This window comes from Vulpes vulpes, chromosome 5 (genome assembly GCF_048418805.1).
Source record: "Vulpes vulpes isolate BD-2025 chromosome 5, VulVul3, whole genome shotgun sequence".
NCBI classification, from domain to species: domain Eukaryota; kingdom Metazoa; phylum Chordata; class Mammalia; order Carnivora; family Canidae; genus Vulpes; species Vulpes vulpes.
In genome coordinates this window covers 80,170,436-80,196,034 of record NC_132784.1, presented here as the reverse complement: position 1 = coordinate 80,196,034, position 25,599 = coordinate 80,170,436, and the positions used below count along the sequence as shown (strand labels likewise).

Genomic DNA, 25,599 nt, shown 5'->3' with positions numbered 1-25,599 from the left:
CCCTGGATAGGGAGCAAAACAGAGATTTGGTGCTGTGAAAGAGTAATGTGTCTAGACAGGAGTTTCTGAGCGGGGAAAAGATTTGTTAGTGTTTCTGTTCAAATAGGAGGACACATTTTTTTTTTTTTTACCTCAAAATGTTTTGAAGGCAAAGTGACCATTTGCTGCCAAAGCAAACTTTGGAAAACTCACTTACTGTGCCCTAACCATTCTTTCAATTGGCAATTTTAGCATCAACACAAAGATAGTCATGAATTATAGATCATTGAATAAAATAAGAACTTATGAGTCAATATCGACATGAACAAATGAATAAATGAAAGATGGAGATAGGCTCTTCTTTAGAGGAGAATGCTAATTAGTAAGTATTGAAGGAAAGATTGAGTTAGAAAAATCACCATTTCACAACTGGTATGTAATAAGTGATTTGGACAAAAATCATCAGTAGATGGTAATACTACTGGATGAAAGTTGGATGTGGATCAGGATATACATAGTCTTAAATTATTTTTCACAAATTATATATGTACATAATTATATGTATAAAATTATGTATAGATATATGTCATATATTCACATATCTCATATATGATATCTATATGTAATTTTATGTATATAAAATTCAGTACGGGTTAAGGATATATGGGAGCTTTTTCTGTTTTGTTTTTGTAACTTTTCTGTAAGTTTGAAACTATATCAAAATAAGTAAGTACCAAAAAATCCTATTCACTTGTCCTCTTTTGATTTTCTTTCCCAGTAATTGGAGCATGGCTCAGGCTTGGCTCTTTTTAACATAGTATTAGGAAAAATGGGTTATGCTACCCAGAAGCTTTACTCACCAGCTGCCAACAAAGCTTCATTAATGTAACATGTTCTGCAATCAAAACCTGCTCTCTCTTGGGAAAAGAGTGACATTCTGAATACTTGCCTTTCACAGAGACCCAGTTAGAGACTTGCAATCTGTAAGGGTTTCTAAGTGAAATGTGAATATCTGCATGTGTGGCTCCCTGACACATTTTATAGTACCCTTTGACTTTATAGAAAAGGGCCCTGAAATTTAGAAAATGAATGCTTGTAATTCTTCCTGTGTCATTCTTAATAAGCTTGCTTTCAGGATCTAGACGGCAAAGAATCCTCCTTTTCTAAGACCTTATTGTGTAGCCATAGCAGCCCTGATAATTGCTTAAATGAGAAAAACAGACTAAATATTATAATAAAGACTGCAAACAGTATTGAAGGCAATTATACGAAACTCTTTCCTGGATATTTTTGGTATTCATTTAATATAGAGCATTGTGATGCTTGAATGAATAGATTTATAATCTAACTTAAAAGTTGGAATTAAGCAATTCAATGTGTGTCTGGAAAGAGCAGCTATTACTCCTAACCAGCTGATTAGGTGCCTTGACATGCTTTTGCATGTGACAACACCCTTGGTGTCGCACTTGCAACCGACAATGGGCTGACCACTCCTTCACAGCCAGGACAATGTCTCTTATTTGGAGCAATTGGCTTTGACTTCTCTTTTCTTTCTAGTTGGTGATTAATAAGATGTAGGTTGACCTCCCTTCTAATGGGGAATGGCAAGAATGAGGTTTGCCAATGCTTTGAGTTCCTAACGTCTCTAATAAATATTTAATTTATTGACATTTGTGGTTTTTTGCTATATATTTTTTACATTGAAAAAACACTTTGAGGGATGCCTGGGTGGCTCAGCAATTGAGCATCTGCCTTCAGCTCTGGGCATGATCCTGGTCCAAGATCGAGTCCCACATCAGGCTCCCTGTGAGGAGCCTGCTTCTCCCTCTGCCTGTCTCCTGCCTCTCTCTATGTGTCTCTCATGAATAAAGAAGTAAAATCTTTAAAAGAAAAAACACTTTGAGTTTTATATTTTCTTTGAAACATGAGTTCTACCCTACTGTTCTTTTCTGTTTGCTTGTTTGTTTATTGTGATAAAAGTGGTATGTGGGAGTCAGATTATGCAAACTCCTTATTTTAAGGATTAAGGATTGGGCACCCAAGTTACCTGAAGATCATCCTTGTTGGCAGGGCTGGAAGTTCAACCAAAAGCTTCAGGTTCCCAGGCTAGTGTTGTTGCTACTTGCCTAACAGCCTGGAGTCTGTTCACTTTCTTGGAGATTCTTGGAAAACAGAAGCACAATAAAATTTAGAGAGAGAACATCTAAGGAAATTAAAGTATTCATAATACTCTAAAATCTTTATATTTTGAAATAATTTTAGATTCACAGAATAATTGTGAAGATAATCTAGAGTTCCTATATCCCTTTTGCTCAGTTTCCCCTCATGTTAGCCATTTATTAAAACTAAGAGAGATGCCTGGGTGGCTCAGTAAGTTAAGTGACTGACTCTTGGTTTCAGCTCAGGTCATGATCTCAGGGTCATGAGATCAAGCTCTGCATTGAGCTCTGCATTGAGCCTCTTATCCTGCTCCATGCACAGCACAGTCTATTTGAAATAGTCTCTCTCCCTTTCCCTCTGCCTTTACCCTCCGCCCCCTACTCTCTCTCTCTCTCTCTCAAAAAAAAAAAAAAAAAAAAAAGATGAAAAAACTATGAAGTCAGCACTGGTACAATAGTCTTAACTATAGGGAGGCTTCTGGGAGCATAAAAGATGACAACAGCAGCTAGGCAAACTTTTGAACCTGCGAGAGGTGGGAGAAGAAAAGGAGAAGGTGATTTGAGCCAACTCTCAAAGCAGTACTCAGGTAGAGACCTACCTTCTCATACAAAGATAAAATATAGACAAACTACTCAGGATGCCCCTGAACAGGTTCGCAACCGTGACTTCAGGAGGGAGCTGGAAGAGAGAGAGAGAGTTGCTGCAAGAGAAAAAAAACAGAGACCGTCCAACAAGAGAACGTACAACCTCCTCGTTGGTGTCAAAGAAGCCTCGGTTAGACCAGATTCCTGCTGCCAACCTTGATGCAGATGATCCTCTAACAGATGAGGAAGATGAGGATGAAGATTTTGAAGAGGAGAGTGATGATGATGACACTGCAGCTCTTCTTGCAGAACTAGAAAAAATTAAAAAGGAAAGACTGAAGAGCAGGCCAGGAAGGAACAAGAACAGAAAGCTGAAGAAGAAAGAATACGTATGGAAAACACTGTGAGTGGAAACCCTCTCCTTAATCTCACTGGTCCATCCCAGCCTCAGGCCAACTTCAAAGTTAAAAGAAGGTGGGATGATGATGTTGTTTTCAAGAACTGTGCAAAAGGTGTAGATGATCAAAAGAAAGACAAAAGATTTGTAAATAATACACTGCGATCTGAATTTCACAAAAAGTTCATGGGGAAATAAATAGTACAGTTTTATGTGCTTAATTAAAGACTGTAAGGTGTAAATGATCATTCTCACGTTGTTCTGTTTTTCTCTTTCCCCATCTAAATTGTGTATAGGCCTCCCTAATTTTAAGTTCCAAACTATCTTTTTCCTTTATGATAACTTTATTTGATGAGGACTTGTGAATTGGTTTAACCTAGTTTCTATCCTCTGAATATTTCCAGTAATATGCTTTCCCTTTAATATGGGAAAGGGAATCTTCTTGTAATAAATATTTTCAAAACTCGAAAAAAATAGTCTTAACTATAGGTTGTTCAGGTTTCTCTAGTTTTCTCACTGATTTTTTTTTTCTATTCCTGGATCAATTCAGAATACCAAGTTGCCTTGGCAGTTACATCTTATCTCCCGAGTTTCTCAAAATATTTATTTTTCTTTCACAACCTTGACCCTTCTGAATAGTGGTCAAGTATTTTGTAGAATGTTCCTCAGTTGGTTTTTGTGTGAAGTTTTATTATGATTAAGCTGATGTTATGAATTTTGGGTAACAATATCACAGGAGTCATATGCCCTTTATGTTGCTTTAGATCAGGGTATGCATAATATCAATATTATATTTTATTGGTGATGTTAACCTTGATAACTTGGTTAAGATGGTATCTATTTGCTTTCTCCACTAAAAAGTTACTATTTTTCTCTTCCTATACTCTATTTATTAGAAGTAAATACTTGATCCCATACTCATGGGGAAGGGAATTAAACTCCTCTTGCAAGAAGGAACATTAAAAAAATCTGCAGATATGGTTAAGATACCACAATAATTAACAAATATTTGAGGGAAGATATTTTGAGGCTATGCAAATATTCAGTTTCTCCTAGGTTTTGCTCATTATTTTAGTGTTTATCAGTGGATTTTGCCTGCTGCAACTATTGCTATGATGTTCTAATGGTGATTTTATATTCCCCTCATTTTTTCTACATTATGAATTGGAATTCTTTTGGAAGGAGAGATCAGTCCATTCTCTCTCACTATTACTTATTTATTCAATCTATTAATTCTATTCATATGGGCTTATGGGTATTTATTTTATTCTTTGGGTGATAATCCATTATTTGTTTGACTTGGTTCAAATTGTTCGTTTTAGCCAGTGGGAGCCTTTTTAGGTTAGCTCCTATGTCCTTTTGACATACATTCCCTTTATTTTTAACTCTTTTTTATTTTCTGACAGTATAAGATGTCACAGGATCATCTCATGTGTTCCCTGTCTCAATCATAGAACCAGCCATTTTCCCAAGAAGTGCTGGTTTCTTTCACTGTAGAAAGGTGTTTAGAAATTAAGATCTAGGTACTAAGTGTGCTTGTTGCTGTTAGAGTATATTTTTTCCTAGGCCTTCTTGGCGGGCAGATCTAGGAAATACATGCATACATATATTATCTTTGTTAACACATGGATTTATGTTTATTTTTCTGTGTGTGTATATGGTAAAACAAACAAACAAACAAAAAAACATGAGTTCATACTGACATGTTTGATTCCAACCCAGATTAGAGAGTTCATTCTGATATTCCCATCTTGCTCATAAATAAGGTTATTTGAAACTTTTTTCTTTGACATTGGGAAACATGACTTCTATCACCATCACATATATTTTACTATTTGTTCAAATTTAATATATATGTAACATAGTGTCAGAATTGCTGAACTTCACTACTATAAGAAATTTAAAAACTAGAGTGCAATGTTTGTGTGTAATTCTTTTTAGCATTTTAATATCAAGACAAAACACTTTTTTTTTAGTTATTTAAGCCAACTCCTTTCTTCCTCATCCCTTCAGTGAGGTCATACTATACGTTTGTAATACAGTCAGATTGATTTACCACAATCTGCATTCCATCCTAATTGTCTCACAATTTTAGTTGGTTTCTGTATGTTTTGTGCTTTAATTTACAAACAGTGAAAGTCACTATTTCTGGTGTACAGATCTATGGGTTTTGACAAATGCATAGTCATATACTCACCACCCCAGTATCACAAAGAACAGTTTTTATTTTTTGCATATTTGACTTTAATCTTTCCAACATTATGTGACATGAGTTCTCGCTTTCATATTACATAAATATATGTCACATTTTAATGAATTAATCAAGTAATTAATTATTACCAGTGTTTTTTCTTAAAGATTTTATTTATTTATTCATGAGAGACACACAGAGAGAAGCAGAGACATAGGCAGAGGGAGAAGCAGGTTCCCTGTGGGGAGCCTGATGTGGGACTCGATACCAGGACCCTGGGATCACAACCTGTTTTGATCATTTTGTCTTCTTTGGAAAAATATTGATTAAGGTATTCTGCTTGGTTTTAATTGGATTAAGTTCTTTATATATTTTGGATATTAAGCCCTTATCAGAAATAGCATTTGCAAATATCTTCTCCCATTCTGTGGGTTGATCTTCACTGTGAAAAAGCTTTTTATTTTGGTGTAATCGCAATAGTTTATTTTCACTTTCATTTATCTTGCTTGAGGAGACATATCTAGAAGAGGGTTTTTATGGCTGATGTCAAAATTACTGCCTGTGTTTTCTTCTAGGAGTTTTATGGTTTCAGGTCTCACATTTAGGTCTTAATACATTTTGAGTTTACTTTTGTGCATGAAAGTGTAAGAAAGTAGTCCAGTTCCATTCTTTTGCATGTAGCTGTCCAGTTTTCCCAGCACCATTTGTTGATGAGACTGTCTTTTCCCTGTTATATATTCTTGCTGCTTTTGTCATGGATTAATTGGCCATATAAGCATGGGTTTGTTCCTGGGCTATTTTGTTCCATTTATCTGTGTGTCTATGTTTGTGCCAGTAACATACTGTTTTGATTACACAGCTTTGTAGTATATTTTAAAATCTGGGATTATGATACCTCCAACTTTGTCCTTCTTTCTCAAGATTTCTATGGCTATTTGGGGGCTTTTGTGGTTTCATACAAATTATAACGAACGGTTTGATCATTCTAAAATATTCTTTTGCATGTCACCTTTGTAATCAATACCTTCCTTCAACCCCATTCTTAGGCAACTACTGACAACATTTCTGTCCCTATATATTTGCCTTTTCCATAATGTCATATGAATGGAATTATAGAATATGTAGTGTTTTATTTAGATCTAGCTCTTTTCATTTACCAAAATGCACATCTATATTGCTGTGTGTATCAACATTTTATCCCTTTGTATTGCTGCATAACTTTCTATTGTATGGATATACTACAGTTTATATATTCACCTGTTGAAAGACATATTGTTTTTTTTTCCAGTTTTTGGTGATTGTGAATGAAACTGCTATAAACACTTTCCATGCACATTTTATAAACATATATTTTCAGTTCACTTGAGAAAATACCTAGTAGTGTGATTGCTGGGTCATATGGAAAGTTTGTATTTATAAATGTTTGCCTAACTGTTTTCCAAAGTGGCTACTATGTTGCGTTCCCATAAAACATAAATGTTCCTGTTGCTCTGAATCCTCAACAGCACTTTGCAGAATTTTTGTTTGTTTGTTTCTATTTTGTTTTGTTTTTCATGTGAATAGGTGTACATTAATATCTCGTTGGGATTTAATTTGCATATTCTTGATGACTAATGCTGTTACTCCTCTTTTCCTGTGGTTCTCTGACATTTAGATGTCTTCTTTTGGTGAAATGTCTCTTCAGATCACTTGTCTTTGAAAGGATTGGGTTGTTTCTTTTCTTATTGTTGAGTTCTAAGATTTCTTTATATATTCTGGGTACAAGAATTATCAGATATGTGATTTACAAATATTTTCTTCCAGTTTGTGTCTTCTCCTCTCATGGTCTTAACAGTGTTTTCACAAAACAAAAGTTTAAAAATATAACACCTAATTTATAAGTTTTTTCTTTTATAGATTGTGCCTTTGGTGATGTATCTAAAAAGCTCATGACCAATTCCTATTTTTTTCTAGATATTTTAAGACTTTTTCATTTCACCTTTGGTCTATGATCCATTTTGAGTTATTATATAATGTATGAAGTATTTAAAAGTTTTGTTTTATTTCATATAGATGTCCATTTGTTCCAGTGTTATTTATTGAAAAGACTATCCCCCCTCCATTGAATTGCCTTTTACTTGTCAAAAATCAGTTAGCTATATATGTGTCAATATATTTCTGTTCTCTATTCTGTGCATTAGTTGATATTTCTATCCTTTCATTAAAAATATACTATGTTGATTACATACATAGCTCTCTAGTAGGATTTTTTTTTTCTAGTAGGATTTTAAATTGGGTAGTGTGCATCATCTAGCATTGTTCTTTTTCAGAATTGTTTGGCCATTCTAGTTCTTTTGCTTTCCATGGAATTTTTTTTTCCCATAGAAATTTTAGAATGAGTTTGTCAAAATCTGCAAAAAAGTTTGATATTTTTATTGGCATTCCTTTGAAACTGTAGATCAAATTAGAAAAATTGACATTTAACATCTTAACATTCTTGTTTTCTGATTCATGAATATGGTGTATCCCTCCATTTATTCATATATTTGATTTTCTTCATCAGTGTTTTATAACTTTCAGTATATAAATCCTACAAACATATGTAAAATATTTATACCTAAGTATTTATATTAATATTTTGTATAATTGCTAAAAAGCAAGCAATTGTACAATTGCTAAAAAAAAATGTGTTATTTTTTATTCAAATCCGAATTGTTCATTTCTGGTATATAGGAATGTGATTGACTTTCTATATTGATCTTTGTGGTATAACATTGTTTTTTCCTTATTTTAATTTTAATTTTTTAAATTTAAATTCAATTGCCAACATATACTACGTCATTAATTTCAGATGTAATTTTCAATGATTTTTTATCAGTTGTATATAACACCCAGTGCTTATCACATCACATGTCATCCTTAATGCCCATCATCCAGTTACCCCATCCCCTCACTCCCCTCCCCTTCAGCAACCCTCAGTTTGTTTCCCAGAGTTAAGAGTCTCCCATGGTTTGTCTTCCTCTCTGATTTTTTTCTTTTTTTTTTTCTGATTTTTTTCCATTCAGTTTCCCCTCCTTCCCTTATTGTTCCTTGCACTATTTCTTATGTTCTGCATATGAGCCAAACCATATGATAATTGTCTTTCTCTGATTGACTTATTTCACTTAGCATAGTACCCTATAGGTCCATCCACACCTATATGAATGGTAGGTATTCATCTTTTCTGATGGCTGAGTTATAATATTCATATATATATATATATATATATATATATATATATATATATGCCACATCTTCTTTATCCATTCATCTGCCAAAGGGCATCTTGGCTCCTTCCACAGTTTGGTTATTGTGGACATTATTGCTATGAACATTGAGGTCATAGGTGCCCCTTCATTTCATTACATCTATATCTTTGAGTTAAATACCCAGTAGTGCACTTGCTAGGTCATAGGGTAGCTCTATTTTTAACTTCTTGAGAAACCTCCATACTGTTTTCCAGAGTGGCTGTACCAGCTTGCATTCCCACCAACAGTGAAAGAAGGTTCCCCCTTTCTCCACATTTTTACCAACATTTGTTGCTTCCTGTCTTGCTAGTTTTAGCCATTCTAACGAGATAAAGTGATTGATAATAAATAAAATGATAAACCTCATTGTGGTTTTGATTTGTATTTCCTACAACATTGTTAAACTCTCCTGCTAGTTCTAGGAACTTTGTTGTAGATTCTTTGGTATAATAATATTGTGATTTGGGACTGTTTTATTCTTCCTTTTCAATCTGTGTCTTTCATTTCTTCTTTTTCCCTCTCAGCACTCTGGCTGAGAGTTCAAGTACTACATTGAAAAGGAATAGTAAGAAATGACATCTTTCCCTTATTCTTGATTTTAGAAGGAAATATTTGGTGTCTAATCATCTTGAATATGTTGTTGCTGTAGGCTTATTTGTAGATAAGGTGAAGAAGCTTTATTATATTCCTAATTTAGCTGTGAATTTTTATCATGAAGGTATTTTGAATTTTGTTGAATGACTTCTGTATATCATTGATTTTTCTTATTTGATTAGTTAATATGACAAATTACATGATTGATTTTCAAATGGTGAACCAGTATTGAATTCCTGAGATGACTCTCACTTTGCTATGTGTTGTTTTATCCTTTTTTTTTTTTAATTGATAGATTTGATTTGGTCATAACTTGCTGAGGATTTTCTGCATCCATGTCAATGGGAATATTGGTCTGTAACTTTCTGTTGTGAACAGATTTTTCTCTGGATTTGGTAGTGGGATAATGCTGGCCTAATAAAATAAGCTAGGAAGTATTATCTTCTCTTCCATTTTCCGAACAAGAGTGTATAGCATTGGTATTATTTCTTTTTGAAATGTTTGGTAGATTTTGATATATTTTGGAAAGTAATTTTTAGTGCTCACTTCAGCAGCACATATACTAAAAAATTGGAAAAGTAATTTTTATAACTTTTACATGGAATTTTAATTTTTCACTAAATAAAGCTTAGTTAGTATTGAGGAAAGCTAAACTTAATCTGAGACTGAAAATCAAAATTAATTTAGTTGACTTTAGAAACTGTTGCTAAATATGCCAACTGGAATGAGTTCACCATGAGCTGTGCATTATACTGTGGGATGAAATTCAATACTCAGAATTCATAAGAGCAATTTTTATTTTATTTTATCAAGATTAATATTGACAATTAGGAGTTAGTAACTTCCCCCAAAACAGTATACACTGTCTTACAAAATACTTAGAACCAGACATCTAGCCTTTGAATTTTTTGTGTTTTTCTTTCTTTTTTTTTTTTTTTTTTTTTGGTCTTACCTGTGATTTAAAATTTCAGCCTTCCTTCAGCTTTGTGTTTCTCAGTATCCTCATGGCTCTCCCCATAGAGAAGCCATGATGGTACTCAGAAACACAAAGCTGGAGGCCCACTCTCTGAGGTCTGCTGAAGGTGCGATTCAGCAAATCACCATGGTGATGAGAGCAAAAGCCAGGTTGCAGTGGTATTAGTTATAACTAGGTAATACTTGGGAGGTAATTTCTTTTTTTTTTCTGAGCATAGTTGACACACGGTGTTACATTATTTTCAGGTTTACAACATAGTTAGTCAACTTCTCAATACATTATGCTGTGGCCACCACAAGTGTAGCTGTCATCTGTCACTGTGTGGCACTATTATAATATCATTGAACGTGTTTCTTCTGCTGTGTCTTTTATTCCCATGACTTACTCATTCCCTAACTAGGAGCCTTTGGCCTCTCACTTTTTCTTCACCCATTTTGCCCATGTCTCCAGCCCTTTACCCCTGGCTATCATCAGTTTGTTCCCTATATTTTTATGTCTGATTCTTCTTTTGTTTGCTTATTCAATTGTTTTTGCAGATTCCACATATGAGTTAAATCATATGGCATTTGTCTTTCTTGGTTTGAGTTATCTTACCTAGCATAGTACCCTCTAGGACCATCCATATTGTTGCAAAGGGCAAGATTTCATCCTTTTATAAGGCTGTGTAATATTCCACTGTGTGTATATGTGAGTGTGAGAGGGTTGTACACATCTTCTTTATCCATTCATCTATGGATTGACACTTGGATTGCATCCATATCTTAGCTGTTGTAGATAATGCTGAAACATAGGGGTACATACATCTTTTTGAATTAGTGTTTTCATTTTCTTATTTTCTTTTTTAAATACCCAGCAGTGGAATTATTGGGTCATATGGTATTTATATTTTTGATTTTTTTGAGGAACTTCTGGTTTTCCACAGTGGCTGTACCAATTTACATTCCCATCAATAGTGCATGAGGCTTTCTTTTTCTCCACATCCTTCAAAGGCAATTTCTTTTCCAGAGTTCACTGCAGCCTTCTTTGGAGTCCTGCCTTGAACACCTTGATTCTGAGAAGTTAGATTGGCATCCATCTTTGGTAGGATTGCTTCACCAAGTTTGGGTTTAAAGGATTATTTGGAGGTCAGATCTTCTGCTCAGTTGGTGGGACTTTACCTTGCTAAGTAGCCTGTCTTGGTTTCTCTTCAATCATTACTTATTCACCATTGGGGGTTAACTGTCAGCCAGATGATCACCATTTTAGGGCTTTGTTCTCTTGAAAATAGATTTCAGGAACATAAGTTTAACATATGGTTACTTTTTGATTAAAAGAAAAAGCCCTTTTTAAATGGTTTAGTGTTTGACATTTTACAGTTAACATGTTCAAATAGGATCTTATAAATGTAAGTATAATTTTATTTAATATCTTTCTTAAGATACCTTAAGAGAGAACAATTTATATTGAACTTTATTTATTTGTGTACTATTTCTTTCCCAGGAAGGTAAGGCAGGGAGCAGATCCCTTTCGTTGGTGTTTTCTCAACAATATCCGGTAGCATATAGTAGGTGCTCCATCATGCTTCTTGAATGAATAATAAATATGTAGAGAAAGTACATGGTTTTCCTTCTTCATGTTTTATCCTTATCCTCCATATTCAGTAAGTTTACTTTTTCCCAAAAAACATTATTAAAAAACTGTTTTTCTCTTTTTCTAATATGCTTACCACAAATATCTGAGAGAATATAACTTACGGCTCCTCCTATTTAGAATACATTTGCTTGTATGTGTATTGGTGAAATCTTTCCTTAATAAGCCTTGTCTGATGTTTTACATGCCAGATCCCTCCAGAGCACCTTTTTTAAGCTGGAGAAGACAAGGGAAATCAGGGGAAAGAGGAAGAGATCCCGGGTGCAGGTTCTTACACTTGCTTTGGTTGGGTTGAGAATGACAGCAGAGCCTGGTGGCCTCAGGGGTGCATGGCGGGCCCTGGATAAGTACAGCTTCCTTCTTCACTCGTTCTGACTCAGCTGCCACTGATTTTTCCTTCATGTTACTTAAGACCCTTACTGATTTTCACCACCAATGCAGTTAAATCTTTAGAAATCGAGTCTTAACATTCTGCTTATTGGGAATGTCCACCCAAACCAGGTGACCCTGCATTGTATCCCTTTGTCTCTGTCTTGGTCCCCTTCCATAGCTGTGTTCAACTTCAGGTGTCTTGTCTCCCTCCTCCTTAAGGCAGCCTTCTTATGCCACTTCTTCCTGTCTGCTCTGGAGGTCCTGGGCTTTCATTAGAGCTGAGCACCTGCTGCTTCAGGCCAGCCTCCTCGTGGTTACTAGGGATGTCCCTTAGCCCTCCCTCAGCAAGCCCGTTTGTCAACTGCCTCACTCCCTGGCAGCACCTATTTTTATGCCAGCAATATTACAGCTTTCTCACATCAGCTTTTCTTTGCAACGCTCACTTAAATGTGGTTGTATTATCCTAGGAAGCTTCCCACCCCAGAATTATTTTGGAATGGCATAATTTCAAGTCTATTGGCCTGGAAAATGTCGCAAGAATGGGAAGTTCTCACCCATGTTACTTGCTCGAGCATAAGTTTGCTTCACTGCACTTGTGTGATTAGCGTTAGTGAAACTGTCTATTTGTGGCATGTCTTTACTAAATAACTCTTTAAATACAATTCCATTGTGTAAATAGCTTAATACAGTTAATAAGAAGAAAATAAACATAGAATTGTATTATAAAAGCACATGTGCTTTATTATTAGCAGAACCCAAATGTTTTTAGGCCTCATTAGCCTAAGGTACAAATAAAGTCATGCCACAAATGGCCATGTTTCTTGGCTAATAGCCTTACTTACCTAATTGGAGGACCTTAGCCCTTCTTGCTCTTCCTCCTTACATCTCCCTGGTTATTCCTGAGCATCTCCACAGTATTTCACATATGTATTTACGGATAGTCCTCTTGTCTCTCATATTCTTTAGCTATATAACTTCCTCATTAGGGGCCTACCCCCCATAAAGAAGGGTCTTATCTGTACTACAGGTGATTCCATGCCAGCATGGGTTCATTGTTCCTGGGAACATCTTGTAGTGTACCTCAACAATACAATACCTCAAGATGCCAAAAGTGCTGTGACCCCTTCAGTCTACACAGTGATGACATTCGGTTATGCTCCTTGAAGAGCATACATTTAAATGAGATCTTACAGGAATAAATAATTTTATTTGTATCTCTCTTAAGGCATCTAAGGCATTTTACATTGCATACACATATTCAACTGCATCCATAAGTTCTGCTGTAGTTGACACCTCAGCTCTGGGTTTGCCCTTTGTCACTTAGCTTCTAAAGCCACACCAGCGATACCTTGTATTTTTGCAACATCTCTTGAGGAAGCATCTCCTTCATGTGGACAGTTTCTTTCTTGGCAGATTTTTGGGCTGGCTAAAGTAGATTATACATTAGCCTTCAACTTGGTATTTCAAGTATTTTGGGCTCAGGCATGCACGCACACAACCCTTCACTCCCCAGTTCTCCAAACACAGATATCTTCCTTTAATCTCTATTTCCCCCTTATTTCACCACCTTTGGGAGCCTGAGAGGTTTCTAGCACATCATTTTATAAGTATAATCACACAAATTGGTTTTATTTTTGGCATCTCATGACACTTGCTAAAAAAAATGTCTTCCTAGACAAGGGTGTGAAAAAATACCCTGCATTGTAATATTATGTTATTTAAAGAGGATGTTTTATCCAAGATTCTATGAATATAGTTTTGGATATATTTGAGCAAAAATAACTTATTATGCCTGGTAGTGCTGTCTTAGACCTAGAAAATACAAACATGTTTGTTTCTGATGTGTAGAAGAGAGAACAATCCCACCTAAAGGAAATTTAAATGTATTTATTTTGATTTTTATGTGATGTTGGTGCATTTCTGTGGATTGGAGAGTGAGAGTAAGGAGGACATCAGATTCTCAGATTTGTTTTCATTTTTCAAAATTCCCAAAGATAGTGATAGAGCTATCAGATTGACCTAGCGATAGGGAGAGTAATCTGTGTTTGTTTGGACTGTCTTGGGTCTTCAAGAATATGAATGGTTTTGATTCTGGAGGAGTGGTTTACTCATACTAAACTAAATGTCAAAAAATACCTACTTTTTTCTACATTATGTGACATAGGCTTTCCAATGGTCATTTGTTTGTGTCTATATTGATCTTTAAAGGTGTTTGACACATTTAACTACTGCCTGCTTGTGAAACATTTTCTTCTTGTGTCTCCTTCCTCAATAGACACTCCTTTTCAATCTCTTTTGCTACCTCCACTTTTTTGTTGTTCTCTCAACATCAAGTATCCAAGGCTTTGTCCCCTGAGCTTTTCTCCTCTTCCTCTACACTCTGTGGATGATCTTATCAGTTTCTATAGCTTGAAATGCCATCAAGTTTCCAGTGATTCCCAAATCCATAGCTCCAGTCTTAACCTCTAGAGACTTGTAGATTTCTGTTTGGAGATGTAACTGAAATCTCAAACTGAACATATTCCAAACAGAATGCCTACCTTCCTTTCCCAGACTTGTTTGTGCTCCAGTCATCTCTATCTTTTCATGGTCTCAAACTGAACACCTGATAATTTCTTCACTTTTCTTTTTCTTTCACTACCCCCATCCCAATCCATCCTCAAGTTCAGCTGATGATCCTGAGGTGTCCATTATTTTAATTTCCACTAAACTCTTGTACAAACTGCCATCATCCATTCCATAGCAGTTGGTTCCTGTCTTTTTGCTTCCATTTTTGCTTCCCTGCCATCTCTATTCTCCGTAAGTAGTCAGAGTGGTTGCTTTTAAATTAAAATCAGCTAATCTTGTTCTCATCCTTAAAAATCTCCATCATATTTGGAATAAAATCTCAACTTCTTTTTTCTTGATTTTTATTTTTATTTATTTTTTTAAGTAAGCTCTATGCCCATTGTAGGGCTTGAACTCACAACCCTGAGATCAAGAGTCATATGCTCTACCAACCAAGCCTGCCAGGTACCCCAAAATCTAAACTTCTCATCTTGGCTTTCCAACCCAAGAGTATGGCTCTTGCCCACCTCTATGATCTCTTTTTCTACACCTTACCACTGTTTTCACCCTACTCTAATCCAGTCTCTTAGCTCTTCTTCTGTTCCTGGAACATACTAAGCTTTTTCTTTTCTTTTCTTTTTTTTTTTTTTTTTTTCCCATCTAGAGCTTTTGCACCTGCTGCTTCTCTGGTCCCAGTGGTCTTCACATGGCTCTTTCTTTCTTGTCATTAAAATCTTTGCTTAGATGTAGCCTCCTAAGAGAAGTCTTCCCTGATAACCCTACATAAATTAGTTACACAGGTACTCTCTGTCATATTACTGTATTTTCATTCTCTGCATAACACCATTTTAAGACTTTCTTTCTTTGTCAATTATAAGCTCTGTAATACCAGTAAACTTGTTTGTGTTGTTATGACTATATCCCAAGTGCCTAGAAGAGTTCTTGATATTGAAGACACTCAAGAAATATTTTTTGAATGACCAACCTAATATATCATTTATGATTTTCTCTAAATATATAAATATACATATATCCCTTTTTTAAAATAAGTTATTTTCACTAGTCACTTCAGAAAATATCATCCCTTTTGATGGCATTTTTCAGTGCAGTGAGTTCTGAGTGAGTTATGAGTAGAGCTGTTTATCTTCTTATATATATTTGGAGTTTCATAGATTTGTGTTACTCGAATAACTTAAATGGATTAAATTTTTTTTCTCTTTTCCTGGAAAATAAACTGCTAATTGTCTATAATTCTTATATATATTTGGAGTTTCATAGATATGTGTTACTCTAATAACTCAAATGGATTAAATTTTTTCTCTTTTCCTGGAAAAGAAACTGCTAATTGTCTAAAAAACATCCATTCTTCCCTCTTCTTTAATTATCAGGGGTGGAAATGGGTCTAATCAAAATACTAAACACCTCAGTCCCCATTGTGGATATAGATGGCTTATTACATAAAAAGTAGAAGTCATTAGGTTAAATCCTTGGGAAACCTATGTAAAAGATACTAACTAAGGTATTAGGCAGGTACCCTTTTACCCTTACCATTTTTGCTTCTTGCTGCTTGGAGAATGGACATGATGGCTAAAAGTTGCAGCAACCATTTTGTGACCATGAGATAGCCACAAGCAAGGAAAAGATATAAGAATAGTGGAGGGGAAAAAAAGGGCAAACTATAAGTTTCTAATAATTGAATGACTATTATACCAGCCTTGCACTACCAATCTCTGGATTTATGTATAATAGAGAAGTAAAGTTCTATTGTGTTTATTAATCCACTATTTGAATTTTCAACCATATTTGACTTAATAATAACTAATTTCCCTCCCTCCCCAAAATTATGGCATCCCTTTGAATGTTGAATATGTCAGAATGTCAATTTTAATAAATTGTTTCATAAAATATTCTTGCTATTAATTTTGAATAAATTATTCGGCATAATTTAATTTTGTAATTTGTGTCCATATTCTCATTGGCCTTTCTTTTGATAGAAACCCTTTGGCTTAATGAGAAGAATATGGACTTTGGAATCAGATGATTGTAAATTTGAGACTTAGCCTTGTCACCTATCTCACTTTTGGCAAGTTTCTCAATTTATCTGAGCCTCACTTTTTTCATTTCACCTTATTAATACCTCATCTAATTTTAGGGAGAGTAAACTGAAGTAATGAAAATATTCTATCTCTTGTTTGAGGTCATAATTCTACACAGGTGTCTAATGTGTAAAAAGTCATTGGACTATACATGCAAGATTTGTACAGTACTCTATGTAAATTATATATTAGTTTAAAAACCCCGGTGGAAGTAGGCACTCCATAAATTGAAAAAAATAAACTCATATACATTAATGTTTTACAATGATTATCTTATCATTTTTATCATTAAAAAGGCAGATAATCATTATGGGTGTAATTTCCAGATACTTTAATTTTCAAATCCAGAATGCATTCTATTAGAAGTGTTTGCATGTGATACACATTACGCTGAAGTTTTCAATTATAATTTCCAGAGTCTCTTATGCTAAGGTCTAAGAGATGCGCAATTATTGCCAAGATGTGATGTGACTTTATTTCCTGTGCTGAAGTGTTGAGGTTTGAAAAAGCAGAATCCAGAAGGTGCACTCTTCACTTAAATTAGGAAATCAGTGTCTTCTTCTTTGGGCCGATTATCAAGGAATGACTGTTTCAGATAGAAGGAGGGGGTCATCTGATTTCATGAAAAAGATCGTGGCCAAGGTTAAATGTAAGGCCATGAGGCCCTGTGTGATGTTCCCCAGGAGCCCTGGGTTCCCACTCCCTTTAGGACCAACATTATTTCTTCCCAAAGTTTGTGAGTTGTCATCTCTAAAGGTTTTCTCCTTATCCAGTTCCTTGTCCCGTTGTCCCCAAATGTACTCAATTGACACAAGTGGAAGCAGTTTCCCCTGTCATTTGGGAGGTGCCAATTTACTTCTGTGAGAGACAGGCTGGTTTTCACATTACACTGGCAACTATCCTGGACTTTAAAAAAACAGCTGTGTGGTTGCCAGCTGACCTGCTTTCAACCAAACAGCTGCTGCTTAAAGTCATGGTAGAGTTTGTAAATCCTTGGGGACTGAGAGTTGCTTTATACCCACCTTTGTTTGAGAATACAAAATGTCCAGGTGATGAACAATGTGAATTGCTCCCACTTGAGATTGAATCACAGCCGCTGACGTTATGGCTGGCTGGTTCAAACTGACTTACCCAAAGATGAGACTGGATGGATGGGTGTGTGTGCACCAAGAGTGGTATGAATCTGCTTATTCTACTTCTCAACAATTGCTCACCAGGCTAAAATAAGTGAATTTTTTTGTGTGAGAGAGAAACACCTGCCTTTTCCCAGGTTATTTTTGAAGGAAGACAGTGAGCATATAAACAGGAATCTTTTTTGTGTGTGGAATATGGTGTTGAACAGCATATTTTTATTGATGAAAGAGAGAGGAGGCCAAGTCATACAGTTCAGACAAACGCGAGCTCAAATACACACACGCACACACACACACACACACACACACAGATGTTTCACATGGAGTGACTGTAACTATGGATTTAGATATCTTTATTTCTGTCTTCATGAAATAAACTCTAAAAACCATGGAATAAACTCCATTTATTTTTGCTCTTTTTACCTCCTCACCTGTACACTGCACAGTAATTTAGCTCCCCAGGACAGCTTTTAAGATTCTAATCTTGTTCCTGTCCGGCACTTTTCTCACAGCAGTAAGGAAAGGATTGGCATTCCTCCACTATTGTATATAAAGGAGAATCCATTCTTGGAAATAAGAGCATTGTTTATGTTGAAATTCCCTTAGCTTAGCTGAACCTTCGATTATATCGCCCATTCAGATAACCAGATTTTTACCCCCTGTGGTCTGTTTCCATTCTCACAGAATTGTCAACAATTTATTTCTGCTCTGGCGATTATTTTCATGAGTGAGAGAAAGAGACATCTGGGAAGATTTTGATAACTGAGTCATGTATATAAAACTCTAAGCACACTTTTAAAAGACGCCATGTGAGAAAATATAGCTTTTCCTAAAACATAACAAATTGAACTTAGTTACTGCTGAGGTGGCATTTGTAAGCTGTGACAATTTATTTATATGAATTGCACTGTTAACTTGATTCCAGATATCATGGAAAACATTATTTATAGTTCATAAATATGAAGAATCTTCTCATTTGAAAAAATGCAATATTTTATATTTTTATAATCTCTGGTGGATTCAAAATGCAAACTAAATAATTCTATTATTTTAGTGGAAGTTTGGTGAATTTAGAAATAGTTGCATAGATTTGATCTAAAAGTGGTATGTCAATTTTATGCAACAGAATACTAACGTTGTAAGCCCCCTAAGCCACAAACTCAAATTTGTCATTTAATTCTGCGACATTCTGTTTCCCCTATATATTTACTCTATTTATTAGACACTTTCATCCAGAAGCAGTAGAATGTTGGTCAGTATATTCACTTAATGGGAAACACTTCTGATTATTCATTCAGAAATTGGGGAAATGTTGCTTCACACACTGTCATGTGTCCTGTTGCTGAATGTTTATAAAGACCAGAGGGTATTCAAAGCTAAGGCAATTGTTTTTGGGGGCAGGATTTTGTTAAGTTCCATGTTTATGGTATTGTGTACAAAATGCACATAAAAGGCATTTTCTTATCTATTCCTGTTATATTAGAGAAGTTCATGCCCCGCTCTTAGCATTTTCCAACACAGCTGTAGAGTAGTTTAAAGCCTATTTTTTAAATAAGTGATGCTCAATTTGTCTTTGATGATCCGGATGATTCAGGTGAGATGGGAGCACGGTCGGGCCCTTATTTGCATAAAAATTAATCACAGAAAAATGTAAATTGATAAAATTTTGCCTGGCTTTTTCCCCCTATTTGAGAACCCGTGGATGGCTCCCAGAAGCAATCATCTCAGTATGGGGCCGCATTGGATGCTGTACAAATGATCACATTTGTGTTGAATACTCACTCATTTAAATGTCAGCACTGATGGGGCGGTACATCAGTAGAAAAAATGAAAAATAAATACACAGCAGCTGAAGACTATCAAATCCGTGGGCACTCTTTAGAGATATATGATCTAATGTGAAAAATTGCAGATTAATTATCCTTTTTGCAAAATGGTAATTGTTTTAGTATCACACCAGAAAAAATCTACAATTTATTTGGAATCAAACAAAAAACAGTAATGTTAAATACGTCATTACATCATTGTGTTTATTAGAAGCCTACAATTAATTCCTAAGGCTCCTTTGGTCTTTAAAGCTGCATAAAATGAAACAAAAGAATGTTGCTATTAATTTTCAAACAACTGCTTATCTTTCAAATCAGTCTGATTTGTGTGAAAAGGAGGCAGTGTTATGAAGTTTAGTGGATATTGTATATTAATTTCATTGTGTTACTGACATTTCTGATAATAAATTTGCATATCCCGTTAAAATTATGTTAAGATTTGAAGGTTTTTGCTCAGTGGTGTGTAACTTTAGGTCACTGTTGAAGAAGTTGCAAAGTGTCTTCTTAACAAAAGATTCTTTAAGAAAAACAATAGCAATAATGAGGAAAACAATCCGAAACTGAGAGCCCCCCTCAAATAGAAATCCTTTGGACTCTTAGTGTGTCATTAATATGCATGTGTTTTCACACATGGAATTTATGTGAATATTCAAGATTAAGAATTCAGGTTTAGCTAAAGGAAAATAGTAAAATCCTAAACTTTTCTTAAATAAGAACAATTATGAGTGATGCCATATTCACTCTAAAAGGTAGACAAAAGGCATTAATATTATCATCTTTACAGTTTCTATGATCCATTTATCTTTGTTGCTCCTTGGTTTCTATGTTCCAGCTGCTTTGGTGTTCTCAGTGTGTGGTTTGTATGCGCATTCTAGTACAGATGGAGGTTAGGTTCCTTCTTATTATTCTATAACTTTAGCATAGATTTTAAATGATTGAAACGTTGAACACATCTTCATTAGCCAGGGAAGCAAAGTTAAAACACAGCTTTTCCACCTGCTGACTTAAAAAACTCCCATTGAATTAATATTACATTAACCAAAGTCGATTGTGGCAACACACTAAAAATATTTTGAGATGGTTGAAATCTACTGTTATTACCAGAGTTGCTTCCTAGATCGCTTAGAGAACAGGAAATTTAAATCGACCAACACTTAGACACCATGTCTTTTTTAATATTTAATTTAAGATTAAATATAATTTGGTATACAGTAAGAAGAGCTAACAATATGGACCATACATTGCTTAATGTCATTTAATAATAACATAACATTTAACATTGGAAGTCAGCCCTTTCAGAGTGCTAAGAGCCAGACATCGTCCTATTCTTTTACAAATAATGATGTGTTTAATCTTTGTAACAACTCCCTGAAGTAGGTATCTAGTTATCCCAAGAGTGACATGCCCAAGGTCACCCAGCTAATCAGAGGTGAAGCCAAGATTTAATCCCAGGGGTCTGGCATCAAAATGCTTGTTCTCATCCACTCAGCTCTGCTGACAAATGCCTGGTGGGCACCTCTAGGTACCAGGTCTGGTGCCAGGTGGAGCCCTGTCAAGAGAAAATGCTTTATTTTTGTGAATTTATAATTTTCTTCTTATAGTTGAAGCTTAAACCTATTTTGAGTTTAAGTGACACATCTTAAGATTTCATTTCATTAAAGGACTTTATTTTTAAAATCTACATTTTGTGTCATTTTCAAACTGAAAGTTAAAGAACGGCTTTCTTTGGCAACATCAGGTATCTCATGAACATTCACCATTTTTTCCTGGACAATGTTGTTACTGTTGATATGGACATTAAAAGCAATAAAAGAGGTCCTTGTCCAACTTGACAAAATTAGCCATTTTCAGAACATTTGGGAAAGCCCATGTGCCCCATTCTTTTCTCTTTCCCTATTATATTTTAGTGACTTTTGTAAGGGCACTGTTTGCATTCATTTATCCCTCCCTACATCCATTCACTTATTCAACCAACTCTCTTCTAAAATGTACAGGATTGGGATAAAAACACATGTCCATTCTTTGTCCCACCCAGACAGAGCTATCCTTTGGACACTTTCAGTACTAGTCACTGTACATCAGCAACAATCTGCTCTCAAGATAGAATGAGGGAGGAGGTTGTTCCTATCCCTGGAAGCAAGTTTGGGACTGTTTGGCCAGGGAACCCTGAGGTCTCAGAGAATGGGCTAGAAGTGGGGAGGAGACACAGAGACTCGAGGTGGGCGGGCACCTCCTCTTGGCTCTAAGGACTCCTTACCCACTGAGAGAAGCAGGAAAAGAGAAAAAGTGAGGTCCAGGGCAAAGCCCTTGGTTGCCCAAGACTATAGTTTTTGCTGCATTCTACAAATGTTTATTCAGTGTAGACTCTGTACCAGATTCTGTTTTAGGCACTGGATTGCACTCAAACAAAACAGACCAAATCCTTATGTCTAGTAGAAATGGACATCATTTCTTATACGCAGAATTTTATGCTTCCTATAGTATCATGCTATGGCAGATGTATGATTGTTCACATGTGTATTTGCTCAGAGTCTTCTTTGTATAAAGTCCTGCATTAGAAGGAAAATATAAGGACCCTTTAGAGAGACTCAGAGACAATGGGAAATTGCTATTACTTCTTGTCTCTCAGAGTGAAGTTCTCAATTTTGCTGTGATAGAACACAAGTAAGTCCATCTTACATCCTGTTTTTAACAGTTCACTCAACAAACTTATTGGCAGCCACACTTGAACTGAATTGTTAAAATTATAGCACAAACCTGGTTACTTCCTGGGCATTCAAGGCTCAATATGTCCAGAGGCATTTTTTCCCCCACGTGGATTGTGTGATTCACAGAGCTGTAGGAATCTGAGTTTACTATGAGCTCTTCTTAAGACTTATGACTTGTATGAACTGAATAAGTCTTACGGGACCTCTTTCTTTCATTGAGAAATGAGAAGTTAGATAAAGTAGTCCCTATGTTCCTCTCAGATTCAAGAGTAGAAATCATCTGGACCTCCCCACCTTGGAAAGGGAATGTATTCCCCATCCACTCTTGGTCACAGTAATGAAAAGAAAACATTAAAAAGCAGTTGGTGAGATGCACTGAAGCTTCCCTTGTCATGAGCTCAGTTTTTCATCACACCTAAAGGGTAGTGCAGAAATGCAAGATTTGTGCAGCTTCCCATGTTATTTAAGTATATCTGGGTGGGCCAGGTAATCGTACTAATGAATGTCTACCTGATTTTAATGCTTTCATTATGACTTAATTTGGAAAGTAACATAATATTAAAGCGCTTATGAGTTAAATGCTTCTCCATAGTGATTTGTGGGATCCCAGAACAGAGGCCTGATCCCAGAACAGAGGCCATGCCAATGTTCTTGCAGCAATCACAGTAGCAGAACTGAAAGAAAGGGGAAGAGGGATAGAAAGAGAGGGGTCTTCAGTTGAGTTTATATCTAGCATTGACCAAAGGGGTTCTGTAATACAATTTTATTTGAGGATTTAGCATTTAAACATTTGCCACTCTCCCAGTGCATGGAGACTGCTTCTCCCTCTGCCTGTGTCTCTGCCTCTCTCTCTCTCTCTCTCTCTGTGTGTGTGACTATCATAAATAAATAAAATTTTTAAAAAAATTAAACATTTGCCACTTCATGTGGTTGGTTAAATACATTTAGGCAACTGAGGCCATTTATATGGCCAGAAAGTTTCCTGATCTGCTTGCTTCTTAAATCATTCTTTAAATTTCCAACAAAAAGCTTTTACTTTTCTTCTTTAAGTCATTAATGGTTCTGTCCCATAGGATCAGTTCAAACTGGCTGTCCCTCATTGATATCCTTCTACTCTCCACTTCTGACAAACTATCTGCCTCTCACATCTTCTGCTATATTGCAGTGTTGTGCTATTGAGCACTTCTAATGTGGCTAGTATGCCTAATGAATACATTTTTTATTTTACTTAATGTTAGTTCATTCAAATTATGTTTAAAGAGCCACATGTGATTAGTGGCTACTATATTGGACAGCATAGCTGTGTGGAATCATATTTCACCATTTATACCCTGTCCATCCAGATAGGAAGGTCAAACATTACGCTATTTCTCTTTAAATCTCCACAAAATTTAGCACAGTTATGTACATATATTAAATGTAGGTGCTTGATGATTATGCATGTATTTTTAAAAGATCCTAAGGAGTTAATTACCTTTAAATATAGAGGTAAGAACTCTAATTTTAGAGCCTTTGAACTCTAAACTAGATAACTGTCCCCTCTAACCTTTACTCCTCTATTATTATAAGAAATTTTATTTAGTGTCTCCCATTCTGAGATACTGTGCCAGATTTTGAGAACACAGCCATGTGCAAGGTGGTCAGGATCCTTGTCCTCATAAACTTTGCAGCTTAGGAAGTGAATAGAAAATTAACCAAGTAGTTAGTTGTTGGTTATGTCTCAAGTGGATCTTGTTAAAAAGGTCCAATGTACAGGGACGCCTGGGTGGCTCAAGTGGTTGAGCATCTGCCTTGGGCTCAGGGTGTGATTCTGGGGTCCAGGGATTGAGTCCCACATTGAGCTCCCTGAGAGGGGCCTGCTTCTCCCTCTGCCTGTGTCTTTGTCTCTCTCTCTCTCTCTGTGTCTCTCATGAATAAATAAATAAAATCTTTAAAAGAAAAAAGTTCCAATGTACAGAAGTACTGAATCCAGACGGTCCTGAGGTCACACTAAGTCTTTAGATCCATGCCAAAGTAGGTAGATACTCATAATTGATATGGATACTTCTATATCAGAGAACTTTTTTTTTTTTTTGGTTACTTCCTGAATCAGAGTTAAGAAATTTCATTTTATTTTATAAACTTTGTTTATTTAAGTAATCTCTACACTGGGCAGCCTGGGTGGCTCAGCGGTTTAGTGCCGCCTTCGGCCCAGGGCCTGATACAGGACATAAAATTTTATATATAGTCTGATTATAATTTTATAACTTTTTAATAACTTTCTTTTAATAAAAAGAAATGAGTGAAAACCATCCCAAAAAAGGTCTATGGTAAAAAAGACAATTTGGAGAGGGATATATAAATGATAAAATGTCCTCTATTTTTATACTCACAAACTTATTCTAAAACACAGGAACAATTAGCATTGATATTTGTAACTTATTTGAAGATTATGTATTAATTTCTTATGCCTGCTATAACAAATTATCACAAACTTGGGTTAAAGCAACTTTTTCCCTCGCAAACCTGGAAGCCAGAAGTCCCAAATTAGTATCACTGTGTTGAAATCAAGGTATTAACAAGGCCAAGTACTCTGCAGGCTCTAAGAGAAAAATCCATCCTTTGCCCTGGTAACTGCTGACGTTGTTGGTTTGTGGCCTTATCACTCTAATCTCTCCTTCCTCCATGGTTATGTTTTCTTCTCTTCTGTAGGGCCAAATCTTTCTCTGTCTTCTCTTATAAAACACTGGTGATTACATTCAGGGCCCACTCCAGTAATTCAGGATAATCTCTCCATCTCAAAATCCTTCACTTAATCACATCTGCAATATCTTTTTTTTTTTAAAGATTTTATTTATTTATTCTTGAGAAACACAGAGAGAAAGGCAGAGACAAAGAGGGAGAAGCAGGCTCCTCATAGGGAGCCTGATGTGAGACTCGATTCCTGAAGCCCAGGATCACCCCCTGAGCTGAAGGCATATGCTCAACCGCTGAGCCACCCAGGCATCCCATGCAGTATCTATTTTTGCCTATAAAGTAGCATGTACATGTTTGAGGGATTAGTACATGAATATCTTTATTCAATCTACCACAAATTATAATGGACTGACCTTTGTTTTGCAAATCTTACTGAGGCCTTGGCCAAACAACTAAATAAATACT

At 35.7% G+C, this 25,599-nt stretch overlaps 1 protein-coding gene and 1 pseudogene across 5 annotated transcripts in view; both read left to right on the top strand.

Moving 5' to 3' along the window:
• The window catches only part of DCDC1 (doublecortin domain containing 1), a 455,963-nt gene that overhangs the window by 328,349 nt on the left and 102,015 nt on the right, over positions 1 to 25,599 (top strand). The gene's annotated exons all lie outside the window — the stretch shown is intronic.
• LOC112930582 (spliceosome-associated protein CWC15 homolog pseudogene) lies at positions 2,628 to 3,318 on the top strand (annotated as a pseudogene).